Raw genomic sequence first — 18,543 nt, forward strand, 5'->3', positions numbered from 1 at the left:
GATTTGGATTTCGTCCGGAATTTTCAATTTTCGTCCGAAATCCGCTCATTTCGTCCAGGCCCGGTATAAATATAAGCCGGCTGAATATTTCGGCCCATATTGAATTTCTGGCCCAGCCCATGATACATCGTAGGTTGCAGATGTGCCCCGATGGTATAAAAGTCGCTACTGAAGCCCCGCAACCCTAATTCTAACCTCGCGTCCTCCACATCTCTCCACAGAGCGGCGGCGGCTGCGCCGACGCAAGCCGATGGAGGCTTGTCAGCGTCTTCTCCTTCCATTCTTCTCCACCGGCCGACTGTCCACATCCTTCTCCTCGTGCAGTCGTGCTCCTACTTCGCACCACTTCTTCTATGGCAGCGCTAGAGAACCAGATACTACGTGCTTGTGAGGGCCAGCCTTTTCTACTGCTTTTCGGATTGTTGATTCTGGAATCCATTGATTCTGCTTTGGTTTTCCTCCAGTTGAATGTAACTCTGCTGTACGTTTTGGTTCTGATTGGTTCAAACCTTTTTTGAGGAATTTTCTGTCATTTTCTTCCAAATTTCAAATTTTAGTTTGAGATTTTCGTCCGAATTTTTTCCGAAATACCGAAATTCGCCATAGTTGAAAATATAATAAGAACCATAGTTGAAAATAAAATAAGGTTTTTTACCAGCAAAAGAAAAGAAGAAAATATTTTGGAGACCTCATACAAATACATCCAGAACAACAACAAAACTTTGTAGCCCATCGGGCCATAGGCCCATCTGTGAAGGCACGATCAATTTTGATTCTGTTTCCGGTTTTGGCTCACGATCTCTACTCCTAATGGACGAATTGGTTGAATAGTCCCCCCACTTTCAACCGGTTTATTTTCAATCGGTTTTTCTTCGTCCCACCTCCCACCAGCCCCTTCCATCGGTTTTTCTCTTTTTTCGTCTGACGGGCAATACCCAACGTATTTATGGTAATCAATCATAATTAATCCACATATAGTAATAAATCAATCCAGGTATGGTAAGGTCATAACTCAGGAAATTTTGAATATGGTAATTATATCGTAATAAATTTAAATTACCCCAAAGGCTACCAATCCAGGTATGGTAAGGCCATAACTCGGGAAATATCAAATATGGTAATAAATTTAAATTACCACCAGGTATGGTAAGGCTATCCACGTATAGTAATAAATCATAATTAATTCACGTATAGTAATAAATCAATCCAGGTATGGTAAGGTCATAACTCAGGAAATTTTGAATATGGTAATTATATGGTAATAAATTTAAATTATCCCAAAGGCTATCAATCCATGTATGGTAAGGCCATAACTCAGGAAATATCAAATATGGTAATAAATTTAAATTACCACCAGGTATGGTAAGGCTATCCACGTATAGTAATAAATCATATAGTAATAAATCATAATTAATCCACGTATAGTAATAAATTAATCCAGGTATGGTAAGGTCATAACTCAGGATATTTTGAATATGATAATTATATGGTAATAAATTTAAATTACCCCAAAGGCTATTAATCCAAGTATGGTAAGGCCATAACTCGGGAAATATCGAATATGGTAATAAATTTAAATTACCACCAGGTATGGTAAGGCTATCGATCCAGGTATGGCACGCCCTCACCTGATCACCTATCACAATCTCCAGCCCCACGCACGCACCAAAGAACCCACTCGGCACCAAACGCAGCTCCTCTCGATCCCCTCGAGTAAACGTCGCCGCCGTCGTGCGATCTTCCTAACACAGACGCCGTCGCCGCCTCCTTCCCACCTACGGCGTCCCACGTCCATGGTGATGGCGCTCGCGTCCTACACTGACCCTCAGCCTCATATAGGTTGGTCGTTGATGGAGTAGGATGTGCCGCTGCGGTTTGGGGAGGCGAATCACGATGTGGTTGGGATCTCAGTGTGGACTCGTTCTCTGTGATGAAGGATGGCGCTGCCTCCCTGGCAAATGGGATCGGAGGAAGGGGCTCTACGTCGTGAATGTCTGCGAGGCAGTGGCCGAAGGCGAGCCCGACGGTGAGCACGGGTGTTCGTCCCATGAAATAGGCGGCCACGGAGGGCGGATCTGAGGCCACCCCAATCGCCGGTGGCCCTTCCTCCCATCGCTCATCGCCTCCATTCTCCCTCTCCTCTAAATCTTTGTTGCCCCTGCCTGATTTTGGCCGACGCCATCCGGCTCTCGCATCGACCACCACCAGCACGGCTGCGGACGAGGCGCAACCGCAGACGCCGCCGCCGCCATCCTCATCCACCTCCTCCACCATCCTTCCCAGCCGTCGTCGGGGGCACCCACCATCTGCGCTCTAGCCCACCCGCTCCCTCCTATCCCCTCCCCCTGCCTGCCAGCCCCGTGATCCATCACACAGATGGCAGGTACTACAGCGAGCTCCTCCCCAGCGGATCCGGCCTCCTCCGATGGAGATCCATCCTGGGCACCACCTGTTGGGGAACGTTGCAGAAAATTAAAATTTTTCCTACGGTTTCACCAAGATCCATCTATGAGTTCATCTAAGCAACGAGTCTAGGGAGAGAGTTTGCATCTACATACCACTTGTAGATCGCGTGCGGAAGCTTGCAAGGTGATGATGTAGTCGTACTCGACGTGATCCAAATCACCGATGACCTGCGCCGAACGGACGGCACCTCCGCGTTCAACACACGTACGGAACAGCCACGTCTCCTCTTCTTGATCCAGCAAGGGAGGGAGGAGAGGTTGAGGGAGATGGCACCAGCAGCAGCACGACGGCGTGGTGTTGATGGGGCTGCAGTACTCCGGCAGAGCTTCGCTAAGCACTATGGAGGTGGATGAGGTGTTGGGGAGGGAGAAGGAGGCAACCAAAGGCCGAGCCGTTCAGGTATGAAGTCCCTCCTCTCCCCCACTATATATAGGGGTGCCAAGGGGGGGTGGCCGGCCCTAGGAGATCCAATCTCCTAGGGGGTGCGGCGGCCAAGGGGGGTTTTCCCTCCCCCCAAGGCACCTAGGAGGTGCCTTACCCTCCTAGGACTCTTGCCCCCTTTGAACCCTAGGCGCATGGGCCTACGTGGGGCTGGTGCCCTTGGCCCATTAGGCCAAGGCGCACCCCACACAGCCCATGTGGCCCCCCGGAACAGGTGGACCCACCCGGTGGACCCCCGGGACCCTTCCGGTGGTCCCGGTACAATACCGATAACCCCGAAACTTGTCCCGATGCCCGAAACAGGACTTCCCATATATAAATCTTTACCTCCGGACCATTCCGGAACTCCTCGTGACGTTCGGGATCTCATCCGGGACTCCGAACAACATTCGGGTTACTGCATATACATATCCCTATAACCCTAGCGTAACTGAACCTTAAGTGTGTAGACCCTACGGGTTCGGGAGACATGCAGACATGACCGAGACTCTCTCAGTCAATAACCATCAGCGGGATCTGGATACCCATGATGGCTCCCACATGCTCCTCGATGTTGTCATCGGATGAACCACTATGTCGAGGATTCGATCAAACCCTGTATGCAATTCCCTTTGTCAATCGGTACGTTACTTGCCCGAGACTCGATCGTCGGTATCCCAATACCTTGTTCAGTCTCGTTTCCGGCAAGTCACTTTACTCGTACCGTAATGCATGATCCCGTGTCCAACACCTTGGTCACATTGAGCTCAATATGATGATGCATTACCGAGTGGGCCCAGAGATACCTCTCCGTCATACGGAGTGACAAACCCAAGTCTCGATCCGTGTCAACCCAACAGCTACTTTCGGAGATACCTGTAATGCACCTTTATAGTCACCCAGTTACGTTGTGACGTTTGGTATACCCAAGGCACTCTTATGGTATCCGGGAGTTACACGATCTCATGGTCGAAGGAAGAGATACTTGACACTTGCAAAGCTCTAGCAAAACGAACTACACGATCTTTTATGCTATGCTTAGGATTGGGTCTTGTCCATCACATCATTCTCCTAATGATGTGATCCCGTTATCAATGACATCCAATGTCCATAGTCAGGAAACCATGACTATCTGTTGATCACAACGAGCTGGTCAACTAGAGGCTTACCAGGGACATTGTGTGGTCTAAGTATTCACACGTGTATTACGATTTCCGGATAATACAGTTATAGCATGAATAAAAGACAATTATCATTAACAATGAAATATAATAATACTTTTATTATTGCCTCTAGGGCATATTTCCAACAGTCTCCCACTTGCACTAGAGTCACTAATCTAGTTACATTGTGATGAATCGAACACCCATAGAGTTCTGGTGTTGATCATGTTTTGCACGCGAGAGAGGTTTAGTCAGCGGATCTGCGACATTCAGATCCGTGTGCACTTTGCAAATCTCTATGTCTCCATCTTGAACATTTTCACGGATGGAGTTGAAACGACGCTTGATGTGCCTGGTCTTCTTGTGAAACCTGGGCTCCTTTGCGAGGGCAATAGCTCCAGTGTTGTCACAGAAGAGTTTGATCGGCCCCGACACATTGGGTATGACTCCTAGGTCGGTGATGAACTCCTTCACCCAAATCGCTTCATGTGCTGCCTCCGAGGCTGCCATGTACTCCGCTTCACACGTAGATCCCGCCACGACGCTCTGCTTGCAGCTGCACCAGCTTACTGCTCCACCATTCAACATATACACGTATCCGGTTTGTGACTTAGAGTCATCCGGATCTGAGTCGAAGCTAGCGTCGACGTAACCCTTTACGACGAGGTCTTCGTCTCCTCCATAAACGAGAAACATGTCCTTTGTCCTTTTCAGGTACTTCAGGATATTCTTGACCGCTGTCCAGTGTTCCTTGCCGGGATTACTTTGGTATCTTGCTACCAAACTTACGGCAAGGTTTACATCGGGTCTGGTACACAGCATGACATACATAATAGATCCTATGGCTGAAGCATAGGGGATGACACTCATCTCTTCTTTATCTTTTGCCGTGGTCGGTGACTGAGCTGAGCTCAGTCTCATACCTTGTAACATAGGCAAGAACCCCTTCTTGGACTGATCCATTCTGAATCTCTTCAAAATCTTATCAAGGTATGTACTTTGTGAAAGACCTATGAGGCGTCTCGATCTATCTCTATAGATCTTGATGCCTAATATATAAGCAGCTTCTCCAAGGTCCTTCATTGAAAAACATTTATTCAAGTAGGCCTTAATGCTGTCCAGAAATTCTATATTATTTCCCATCAGGAGTATGTCATCTACATATAATATGAGAAATGCTACAGAGCTCCCACTCACTTTCTTGTAAACGCAGGCTTCTCCATAAGTCTGCATAAACCCAAACGCTTTGATCATCTCATCAAAGCGAATGTTCCAACTCCGAGATGCTTGCACCAGTCCATAAATGGATCGCTGGAGCTTGCATACTTTGTTAGCGTTCTGAGGATCGACAAAACCTTCCGGCTGCATCATATACAGTTCTTCCTTAAGATGCCCGTTAAGGAATGCTGTTTTGACGTCCATCTGCCATATCTCATAATCATAGTATGCGGCAATTGCTAACATGATTCGGACGGACTTTAGCTTCGCTACGGGAGAGAATGTCTCGTCACAGTCAATCCCTTGAACCTGTCGATAACCCTTAGCGACAAGTCGAGCTTTATAGATGGTAACATTACCATCCGCGTCCGTCTTCTTCTTAAAGATCCATTTGTTTTTTATCGCTCGCCGATCATCGGGCAAGTCTGTCAAAGTCCATACTTTGTTTTCATACATGGATTCTATCTCGGATTTCATGGCTTCAAGCCATTTGTTGGAATCCGGGCCCGTCATTGCTTCTTCATAGTTCGAAGGTTCATTGTTGTCTAACAACATGATTTCCAGGACAGGGTTGCCGTACCACTCTGGTGCGGAACGTGTCCTTGTGGACCTACGAAGTTCAGCAGTAACTTGATCCGAAGTACCTTGATCATTATCATGGTTTTCCTCTTCAGTTGGTGTGGGCATCACAGGAACGGTTTCCTGTGCTACGTCACTATCCCGCTCAAGAGGTAGTACTTCATCGAGTTCTACTTTCCTCCCACTTACTTCTTTCGAGAGAAACTCTTTTTCCAGAAAGCATCCGTTCTTGGCAACAAAGATCTTGCCTTCGGATCTTAAGTAGAAGGTATACCCTATAGTTTCCTTAGGGTATCCTATGAATACGCATTTTTCCGACTTGGGTTCGAGCTTTTCAGGTTGAAGTTTCTTGACATAAGCTTCGCATCCCCAAACTTTTAGAAACGACAGCTTAGGTTTCTTTCCAAACCATAATTCATACGGTGTCGTCTCAACGGATTTAGACGGTGCCCTATTTAAAGTGAATGTAGCTGTCTCTAGAGTGTATCCCCAAAATGATAGCGGTAAATCGGTAAGAGACATCATAGACCGCACCATATCCAATAGAGTGCGATTACGACGTTCGGACACACCGTTTCGTTGAGGTGTTCCAGGCGGCGTGAGCTGTGAAACGATTCCACATTTCTTTAAGTGTGTACCAAATTCGTGACCTAAGTATTCTCCTCCACGATCTGATCGTAAGAATTTTATCTTTCGGTCACGTTGATTCTCCACCTCATTCTGAAATTCCTTGAACTTTTCAAAGGTCTCAGACTTGTGTTTCATTAAGTAGACATACCCATATCTACTCAAGTCATCTGTGAGAGTGAGAACATAACGATATCCTCCGCGAGCCTCAACGCTCATTGGACCGCACACATCGGTATGTATGATTTCCAACAAGTTGGTTGCTCGCTCCATTGTTCCGGAGAACGGAGTCTTGGTCATTTTGCCCAAGAGGCATGGTTCGCACGTGTCAAACGATTCATAATCAAGAGACTCTAAAAGTCCATCGGCATGGAGCTTCTTCATGCGCTTGACACCAATGTGACCAAGGCGGCAGTGCCACAAGTATGTGGGACTATCGTTATCAACTTTAAATCTTTTGGCATCTACACTATGAACATGTGTAATATTACGCTCGAGATTCATTAAGAATAAACCATTGATCATCGGAGCATGACCATAAAACATATCTCTCATATAAATCGAACAACCATTATTCTCAGACTTAAATGAGTAGCCATCTCGTATTAAACGAGATCCAGATACAATGTTCATGCTCAAACTTGGCACTAAATAACAATTATTAAGGTTCAAAACTAATCCCGTAGGTAAATGTAGAGGCAGCGTGCCGACGGCGATCACATCGACTCTGGAACCATTCCCGACACGCATCGTCACCTCGTCCTTCGCCAGTCTCCGTTTATTCCGCAGCTCCTGCTGTGAGTTACAAATATGAGCAACGGCACCGGTATCAAATACCCAGGAGTTACTACGAGTACTGGTAAGGTACACATCAATCACATGTATATCAAATATACCTTTGGTGTTGCCGGCCTTCTTATCCGCTAAGTATTTGGGGCAGTTCCGCTTCCAGTGACCCTTCCCTTTGCAATAAAAGCACTCAGTCTCAGGCTTGGGTCCATTCTTTGACTTCTTCCCGGTAACTGGCTTACCAGGCGCGGCAACATCTTTGCCGTCCTTCTTGAAGTTCTTCTTACCCTTGCCCTTCTTGAACTTAGTGGTCTTATTGACCATCAACACTTGATATTCTTTCTTGATTTCAGCCTCTGCTGACTTCAGCATCGAGAACACTTCAGGAATGGTCTTTTCCATCCCCTGCATGTTGTAGTTCATCACAAAGCTCTTGTAGCTTGGTGGGAGCGACTGGAGGATTCTGTCAATGACCGCCTCATCTGGGAGGTTAATGTTCAGCTGGGTCATACGGTTGTGCAACCCAGACATCTTCAGGATGTGCTCACTGACAGAACTATTTTCCTCCATCTTACAACTGTAGAACTTGTCGGAGACATCATATCTCTCGACCCGGGCATGAGCTTGGAAAACTAGTTTCAGCTCTTCGAACATCTCATATGCTCCGTGATGCTCAAAACGCTTTTGGAGCCCCGGTTCTAAGCTGTAAAGCATGCCGCACTGAACGAGGGAGTAATCATCAGCACGAGACTGCCAAGCATTCATAATGTCTTGGTTCTCTGGGACGGGAACGTCACCTAGCGGTCCTTCTAGGACATATTGTTTCCTGGCAGCTATGAGGATGATCCTCAGGTTCCGGACCCAGTCCGTATAGTTGCTACCATCATCTTTCAGCTTGGTTTTCTCTAGGAACGCGTTGAAGTTCATGTTGACATTAGCGTTGGCCATTGATCTACAAGACATATTTGCAAAGGTTTTAGACTAAGTTCATGATAATAAAGTTCTAATCAAATTATGAACTCCCACTTAGATTAGACATCCCTCTAGTCATCTAAGTGTTACACGATCCGAGTCGACTAGCCCGTGTCCGATCATCACGTGAGACGGACTAGTCATCGTCGGTGAACATTCTCATGTTGATCGTATCTTCCATACGATTCGTGTTCGACCTTTCGGTCTCCGTGTTCCGAGGCCATGTCTGCACATGCTAGGCTCGTCAAGTTAACCCTAAGTGTTTTCGCTGTGTAAAACTGTCTTACACCCGTTGTATGTGAACGTAAGAATCCATCACACCTGATCATCACGTGGTGCTTAGAAGCGACGAACTGTAGCAACGGTGCACAGTTAGGGGAGAACACTTCTTGAAATTTTTGTAAGGGATCATCTTATTTACTACCGTCGTCCTAAGTAAACAAGATGCATAAACATAATAAACATCACATGCAATTATATAGTTGTGACATGATATGGCCAATATCATATAGCTCCATTGATCTTCATCTTCGGGGCTCCATGATCATCTTGTCACCGGCTTGACACCATGATCTCCATCATCATGATCTCCATCATCGTGTCTTCATGAAGTTGTCACGCCAACGACTACTTCTACTTCTATGACTAACGTTTAGCAATAAAGTAAAGTAGTTTACATGGCGTTATTCAATGACACGCAGGTCATACAAAAAATAAAGACAACTCCTATGGCTCCTGCCGGTTGTCATACTCATCGACATGCAAGTCGTGAATCCTATTACAAAGAACATGATCTCATACATCACAATTCATCATTCATCACAACTTCTAGCCATATCACATCACATGATCAATCGCTGCAAAAACAAGTTAGACGTCCTCTAATTGTTGTTGCATCTTTTACGTGGCTGCAATTGGGTTCTAGCAAGAACGTTTTCTTACCTACGAATCACCACAACGTGATTTTGTCAACTTCTATTTACCCTTCATAAGGGCCCTGTTCATCGATTCCGCTCCAACTAAGGTGGGAGAGACAGACACCCGCCAGCCACCTTATGCAACTTGTGCATGTCAGTCGGTGGAACCGGTCTCACGTAAGTGTACGTGTAAGGTTGGTCCGGGCCGCTTCATCCCACAATACCGTTGAGCAAGAAAATACTAGTAGAGGCAAGTAAGATGACAAAATCCACGCCCACAACAAAGTTGTGTTCTACTCGTGCAAAGAGAACTACACATAGACCTAGCTCATGATGCCACTTTTGGGGAACGTTGCAGAAAATTAAAATTTTTCCTACGGTTTCACCAAGATCCATCTATGAGTTCATCTAAGCAACGAGTCTAGGGAGAGAGTTTGCATCTACATACCACTTGTAGATCGCGTGCGGAAGCTTGCAAGGTGATGATGTAGTCGTACTCGACGTGATCCAAATCACCGATGACCTGCGCCGAACGGACGGCACCTCCGCGTTCAACACACGTACGGAACAGCCACGTCTCCTCTTCTTGATCCAGCAAGGGAGGGAGGAGAGGTTGAGGGAGATGGCACCAGCAGCAGCACGACGGCGTGGTGTTGATGGGGCTGCAGTACTCCGGCAGAGCTTCGCTAAGCACTATGGAGGTGGATGAGGTGTTGGGGAGGGAGAAGGAGGCAACCAAAGGCCGAGCCGTTCAGGTATGAAGTCCCTCCTCTCCCCCACTATATATAGGGGTGCCAAGGGGGGGTGGCCGGCCCTAGGAGATCCAATCTCCTAGGGGGTGCGGCGGCCAAGGGGGGTTTTCCCTCCCCCCAAGGCACCTAGGAGGTGCCTTACCCTCCTAGGACTCTTGCCCCCTTTGAACCCTAGGCGCATGGGCCTATGTGGGGCTGGTGCCCTTGGCCCATTAGGCCAAGGCGCACCCCACACAGCCCATGTGGCCCCCCGGGACAGGTGGACCCACCCGGTGGACCCCCGGGACCCTTCCGGTGGTCCCGGTACAATACCGATAACCCCGAAACTTGTCCCGATGCCCGAAACAGGACTTCCCATATATAAATCTTTACCTCCGGACCATTCCGGAACTCCTCGTGACGTCCGGGATCTCATCCGGGACTCCGAACAACATTCGGGTTACTGCATATACATATCCCTATAACCCTAGCGTAACTGAACCTTAAGTGTGTAGACCCTACGGGTTCGGGAGACATGCAGACATGACCGAGACTCTCTCAGTCAATAACCATCAGCGGGATCTGGATACCCATGATGGCTCCCACATGCTCCTCGATGTTGTCATCGGATGAACCACTATGTCGAGGATTCGATCAAACCCTGTATGCAATTCCCTTTGTCAATCGGTACGTTACTTGCCTGAGACTCGATCGTCGGTATCCCAATACCTTGTTCAGTCTCGTTACCGGCAAGTCACTTTACTCGTACCGTAATGCATGATCCCGTGTCCAACACCTTGGTCACATTGAGCTCAATATGATGATGCATTACCGAGTGGGCCCAGAGATACCTCTCCGTCATACGGAGTGACAAATCCCAGTCTCGATCCGTGTCAACCCAACAGCTACTTTCGGAGATACCTGTAATGTACCTTTATAGTCACCCAGTTACGTTGTGACGTTTGGTACACCCAAGGCATTCTTACGGTATCCGGGAGTTACACGATCTCATGGTCGAAGGAAGAGATACTTGACACTTGCAAAGCTCTAGCAAAACGAACTACACGATCTTTTATGCTATGCTTAGGATTGGGTCTTGTCCATCACATCATTCTCCTAATGATGTGATCCCGTTATCAATGACATCCAATGTCCATAGTTAGGAAACCATGACTATCTGTTGATCACAACGAGCTGGTCAACTAGAGGCTTACCAGGGACATTGTGTGGTCTAAGTATTCACACGTGTATTACGATTTCCGGATAATACAGTTATAGCATGAATAAAAGACAATTATCATGAACAATGAAATATAATAATACTTTTATTATTTCCTCTAGGGCATATTTCCAACACCACCTTATTCTCATTCCACCTCACCTGAGCCTTTACCTTCCCACCTCTGCTTCAGATCCACATCACTTTGCAAGGTATGTGCTTGATTGTTCCGAACTGGATCGATGGATTGTGCAAGGTACTTTGGGTGTTGTCATTGACGGCAATTGTCACGCCATGCTACCATCGGAGGGGTCCCTCATCGATGATTAGGGTCTTCCGAACTGCACGAGCTCCATTGAGAAGGATGTTTTTAATTCTGGTTTTGCCTACATGCTTTCTGTGCCTGTATCTACTTAGCTAATGTCTTCTTATAGATAGTAGCTGCTGAAGTGGTGATCAAAGTTGTTCACTATAAGGAAACAACCATGATAACAAAAGTGTATATTCCCTGACCTTTGACCTGAAGTACTTTTTCATTAGAAACTTGCAACAGTCAGGCATTGAAATTAGCAACAGCTTCGTACGTACTGAACTAATTTGCAGCAACACGTACTGAACTAAGTTAGGTTATGCTCATCGTTCCAACATGCTTAGTGATAACCACCTAGCAAGCTAATCAAACATAAAAAAATTGAAGTGCTACTGCTAATCGTACTATTCTGAATATGAAAATCTATTTAATTGGCTCTTCTCTAATTGTACATTTGCATAAATCTCAGATCTTGCAAATTACAGTATAACCATAAAAGTCATGCTTTGACTCCTATAGGGCCTTTTGCACTTTAATATGACTAATAATTTGCCTTAATATCACAGATTGGATTACTACCTTTCTAAGTGAATGACATTCAAGAAGGTCATTAAATAAAACCAAGAAATTCTTCTGGTATTGGAGTGTAGGAAAGTTGAGACTATAAAACCAAAAGGTTATATTTACGTTTATTAGAGAAGGTTCTTTACTTTTTATAGGAAAACACAAAATGTTGCGATGTAGAGTCTAGGTGGTGGGCCTCCTTGATCCACTTGGTGGATGAGGGCGACTCCGGTCCTGGCACCCATAGTGCCAGTGATCCAAAAATCATAGGGCCTGGATATAGCTCTAGCAGACGAATGCGGCTTGCACATCGAGCTTGGTCGTCTCGAGCATGGAGATAGGCGAGTTGTAGACCAAGAGCTGGTACAGAGATAGGCGAGTTGTAGACAAGAGCTGGTGGGCAGCAAGAAATGCATGCACACCAAAGAACAAATCTGAGTCACATGCCTACTTCTATTGGTTTCTACAAAGAGCGGCTAGCTTAGATCTTAGACCAGTCGGTCACTGTCGAGGTCGCCAAGGTGATCTTACAGCACCGCCGTGGGGATTTCTCATGATTTTATGTAGGCAAGCCGCAAGCGGTGGTGGTGATTGGCTGGGTGGTGTCGCTGCCTTGGGAAGAGACGAAGTGATGGTAAAAGTAAGCAGGATCCGATGATTCTTCCGTGGGGATAGCCAAAGTCAAGATGTCGACTACAGACTCGTCACAGACTTGCAGTGAACCTGGATGCGGCGAGCCTGATTTGTGGATCGATGGTGGGTCTTGACTTTGTTAGGCTGGGATTGGATGGTTGCGGAGGGTGGTGTGCTTGGTTGGGTTCCCATGGAAGAATGTGGCCTCCTCGTGGATCTGGTCATGCCCATCCTAGAGAACATTGTGTCCCTAGCTCCCTCGAGGAGCAAGGACAGTGCAAGCGGCAGCAGGGGGTAGGGATAGATGTGGGGAGGGATGTCGGCGGCTGCTTGAGGTCATCATGATGAAACCCTTGACGTCCCATCTTTATCAATGGAAGTGGAAGAGCACGAAGTCGAGATTGGATAGGAGTTTGAGTTCTTTTTGGCATCGATCGGTTCCCCACTTTAGAGATGTATTTTTTTTGCGTGCGAGCAAACAGTGGGTTGATTCTAAAAGGGATGGGCACTTTTCAACAGAAGTGCATGACGGACCAAAAATATGACCTCATATTATTCGTTTGATAGATATCGTATTATTCGTTGTTGTTCGTTCGGTGAAATTTCCTAATATTTGATTGTTGTGTTTCTAATTAGAGCACCCCATAATCACCCAATATGAGAGGATGATAAATGAAAGATACTGATTATAAATTTTGAAGAGCCCGTGGCAACGCACGGGCGTTATACTAGTCAGTTCTAAAATATCTAGGTCGACGACCGCGCAACAACATCGACCAGCCGCAGCCGCCGCCGCTGGCTGCTCCGCCGCCGTATCAATCCTTCCCCCGCGTCGGCGCGGGCCTCTGCACCTGCGCTGCCAGTTCGATCGACGACGACCGCGTCCGCTCTACATCTACTCTGCCAAATAGCACAAGCGCTGGTAAGTGTACATGCCTGGCCTCATCGATCAGAACAGAACTCGTAGTTGGATATTGCAAAGAGGACAAAAATTTGCACTTGCTGCCTGAATGGTTACTTGGTTAGCATACCCATACCATACATCGATCACCAGTAAATCAAAAAGACAGGCACCGGAAGCTAAGCGCTTTGATTTTGGCCTGAATTTCCCATGATCTTTAAAAAATAGATTTGCCTCCTATATCCCATGTAATATGCACACCATTATGGGGCTGCTCTTTATGTTCTTTAAGCACTTTTATTTTATCTTTTTTGTCCAGGCAAGACGTGGACTTTTTATTTTATTTACCTTCTATGACCGTGGTAATGTTATACTGATGTGTGTCATGTACTCATATCAGTCGGTACCATTTTAATTTCTTTATATGTTGCACAAGTGGATGAACTACCTACATAATCATATATAATGTAACTCATGAACACCAGGGAAAGTGACCAAATTTCTTGTTTTCTCATGCATAGTCATGGATGTTTTTTTCAAGTGTTCCAATAAATACTTTCAGTCCGTCCCAGTTTCGCATTCGTCCGCATTCGTAACCGGCACTGTTTATATTTGTGTCAGTACCGGAATTTCTAATTACATTTCTTCTCTAGGTAAATGATTAGCCCATTCTGACAAATTCTGCTCCATTTTCAACCCTAGCTAGTATCCACCCTCGTTTGTTAATAGGAAATCACATTGTTTTTCCAACACGCACAGTTCAACTATATACAAGCGGAGGTAGATTGTTAGGACCTCATGGGACAGGATACATTTTGTTTAGTACAACTGCATGTTTTGAACCAATGTATAAACTGCATCTCAGTTTTGCTAGCAGTCGCTTCGTTCTAAATAAAATGGATCATTTACCATAGAACTTATTACTTACCATGTTCAACTTTTTTTATGTTGATCTTGTCAATTTTTGCTTCCAGGAATCTGCCACAAAATATGGAGTCGAAGAGGGTGAACATTGTTGATTGTCTAACTGATGATATATTGGTGGAAATCCTCTCTCGAGTGCCACCCAAGTCTTTTTGCCGCTTCAAATGTGTGTGCAAGGCTTGGCTTGCCTTCTCCTCTGATCCTCTCTACCGTCGGAAGCTGCCAAAAACTTCCACTGGTCTTCTCTACAAACCTCAATACGGCTCTGCTATTCAGCTTGTTGGTATGTCCCCAAATGATGAGGAAATTGATGGAGCTTTTACATTCATCCCTCAGTACGAGCAATTAGAACTTGTGGACTATTGCAATGGCCTGGTACTTTGCCGGTACAAGAGCAGATATACTTCTGCAGAAACTTGCTGCTTCATTGTTTGCAACCCAGCAACACGAGAGTGGAGGACGCTGCCTATTCTTAATACTCCATATGGCCCAAATGTCTCCCGCTATACAGCTTTTTTGGCCTTCGATCCATCATGGTCGGGACAGTTCTATGTCTTCAACTTTCAGGAGAAGTTAAAAAACAACTTGCCACTTGTTATCTACAAACTTGAGGTGTTCTCGTCTGACCTATGTGAGTGGCTTGTCGATGATGCATGGAGTGGGAACCCTAGGATAATGGTCAATAAACCACACAACTTTATAGGTGGGGTGTTTCATGTGCATAGCAACACTAGTGAGATTCTTGTGGTTAAAGGCTTGAAGGCAATGAGTTCTGGCATGATGCCATATCATTATACTATCAAGCTGCCGGGTGACTGTTGGAATGGTTGCTTTAGCCAATCAATGGGGCTTTTGCAGTGCGCATTTCCAGAGGAGGGCGGCAGTACAATTGCAGTTTTCACTCTTGATGATTATCGTCCTTGCAAGTGGTCTCTAAAGCATCGTTTTTGTATGGGAGATGCGTTTGGAAGGGACAACTTCCTTCCCAACCGAGATTATCTGTCCTGGTTGTGTTTTTATCGGATTGTTGCTCTTGACTTGGAAAGAGGGGTCCTCTTCCTCGTTGATAAGGATTCAAATAAGCTTTTCTCATACAACACTAGCACAGGGAAACTTAGTGAGATTAAAGATGGTCGCCTCGGTTGGACCTGGGAATGCTTTTATTACGTAGCATGCTACTCAAAGCTCCCAGTGCTGAGCCGTTTATGTGATGTAATTGAGTAGTAGCATGTCTTAGGCGCATCTTCTTTTTCCCTATCATTACCGAAAAAAGCTTTCGCTCCGCTTTATATATAAAGTACAGCGGATGCATTCCTCTATTTCTCCTCAGATGTACGCCCGAAAATTCGCTAATGATATTTAATTGTGACACCTATCTCCAATTTTGGGGCATATTTGAGTTTGTTTTCCACAGTGCAGAATTAGTACCATCACACTGAAATATAATTGGAAGGATGGCCCATTAGTCCATCACCAGTATATATAGCTGTCCAAGCTCCAAACCATTCCGTGAAACCACACTCAGTTTTGATTCTGTTTGCAAATGGGATTAACTTCCTGACAAACTCTCATCAAGCAAACCGGCTGCGGTTGCTATGGTTAATTACATCTCATGTTCGTGTCAGTGTATTTTAAGAGAGGGAGAGAGAGAGGGTTTCTACCGGGGTGTTAACATTAACAACAAAAAATTTCTCTGAGTGGAACAGTGCGTAAGGTGGAATTTTCCTGCAGCAGCAAAGTCGGCAAGTGCATTGCAATGCCAAGAGTAAGATAGATTTAGACAACATTTCTGGCATGTCCAGAAGTTTTTTTTAGGGCTAAAGCAGAGCTCTATTACCTAGACAGTAACAATGGCTGCCGCTGGCACATCATCCTCCCAGAGGAGGCTTGGCTTACATTACAATCATAACCCAGTTTTGCTACCAAATGTGCAGCTTCATTCACATCTCGCTTACAAGAAGTAGCCTCATTTTTCTGTGCGCGCTGTGTGTTTACACGGGTGCTGGTTCTGTGGTTCCACCTATTCCCTGGTAATCCAACGGCGTTAATTTGTTTTATGTTTTCTCCTTCCTCCGAGGCTTGCAAAGGACACTCCCCTAGTCTTCAAGCCTCGTTGCCGAAGATCCTACTCCTCTTCCCCTCCTCTCCTAGAACACATGGAGCTTGGAGCACTGATAATAAGTCTGTCTGATTTTCAAGGAGTTTATGAACAATAGTAGACAACACGCTCTAAATCAGACTGGACTGAACGAAGAAAGATCTTTCCACACAAGAGTGGAAGGGATCCTTTAGAAATAGTTCTTAGCTCTAATCAAGCTTTCTCTGCCGTCTTGGATCGTTAGTGCTATAGTGGAGACATTTTCTCAAGTAAGAATAGTGGTCACGTTCCTGTCTGGTGGTAGTCATTGAGGATCTAAAAAACAGGGATCGCCAAAACGTGTCAATAATGACAACGCTGGGCGAAAAGGCTAAAGAAGAAAAATCTGTATATTTGAATGCCACTTCCTTTGCTAAGATAGCTAGATTTGGATGTCCATTCCATAAGGTATAGCTACATCTAACACTGAGTAGAAGTTACTAGCAGGATAGACAGGAAGGTCTAAAGGATGTACAATGCTTGGAAGGACAGAAGTTAAGAGAAATGGTCTCTTTCTTCGCCGATCCGAGAAGCCACGAAATGTATGAGAGAGAGGAGAGTGGGCGAGGAGCAGCCGCAGAAAATGGATAAAGCCGCAGGGGGGATGAGGTTGTTCGCGCGAATGCTTGCCCCGTCTGATCACTAAAGATATCTTTCCGAAGATACGCGTTCGGTCCACCAAAAACTATCAAAGTGCTGCCATCCACTTGGACGGACGCACAAATTGCTGACAGGAGTAATCTTCAGGGCTGCTATAGGATAAGATCGACGCTCCTCTACGGATTAGCTTGGCCCTTCTTCTAGGCTCCAAGGCATAAATTTCATGAACTTGGACTTGTAGTCAGTCCGTGCCGGCATTCCTCCGGGTGAGTGGCATCTTTCCAAAGAGTCAGACCACGCGCTAGCATCGCTGCTCAGGTTTTCATGGCACGTCCACACTCGGACCACTAGTCGGTCTCCTCGGGGAGATGTACGAGTGCCACCAAGTTTACCCTCGCGACCAACTTACCTCGATCATTCGGGAAGCACCTAGTCCAGAATCCGTTGTAATTTTGCTCAGATCATGGGTGACTAAAACTTGATGACAGAGCCTGAATACCTCTATGGTTCTCGGGACAAGTCGAGTCTTTAGTGAATTCGTTCCACAAAACTTCAACCGATTCAGGGGCTAATGTTGGGGTCATCCACTATGGGTAGGGTCACGAGGCACGCATCTTGAGTCCTACCTAGGGCCCTGCATCAACAAACATTGAGGCCTCTGGGCCATAAGTACATTCAAATGGTCATCAAGGCTTATTCCATTCAAATGTCAATCATCCACTCGGATGATGTCCATCCACTCGGACATTGCATGTTCACTCGGTCGCTTACGATCCACTCATCTGCTCCACCAGCACTCGAACTAGCGAGGCGAACGACCAACGTGGAAGCTGGAACAGGCGTTACTAGATATTAATGCTTTAGTTAGTCGCAGTGACGCCTATATTAAACTTAGCCCATCAATCTCCATGTAACATAGCTAGACAAAGGGTTGGCGCACTCTATATAAGCCACCGCATAGCACTAGAACAAGGGTTCGCATTCCTCTATAATCCCAGACACAAGAGAAAAACATAGCTAGAGAGCTCGAGACGTAGGGTTGTTACCTCTTAGGAGAGGGACCCGAACTCATAAAACCCATGTGTCACACCTGTGCTGTAGTTAGGACCAGCCATCGTTCGCACCCCTACTTCGCACTATCAGGATCGTTCCCACGACAACGTGTGCTGCTTCTGTGGTTCTACCTGTTCCCTGGTAATCCAGTGGAGTTACGTTGTTTTATGTTTTTTTTTTCCTTCCTCCGAGGGTTTGCAGAGGAAACTCCCCCTAGTCCCCGAGCCTCGTCGCAGGCGATCCTACTCCTCTCCATCTTCGCCGACCCGAGTAGCCGCAAAGTGAATGAGAGAGAGAGGAGTGTGAGGAGCAAGCAGCCG

The sequence above is a fragment of the Triticum dicoccoides genome, chromosome 1B (assembly GCF_002162155.2).
Source record: "Triticum dicoccoides isolate Atlit2015 ecotype Zavitan chromosome 1B, WEW_v2.0, whole genome shotgun sequence".
Taxonomy (NCBI): Eukaryota; Viridiplantae; Streptophyta; class Magnoliopsida; order Poales; family Poaceae; genus Triticum; species Triticum dicoccoides.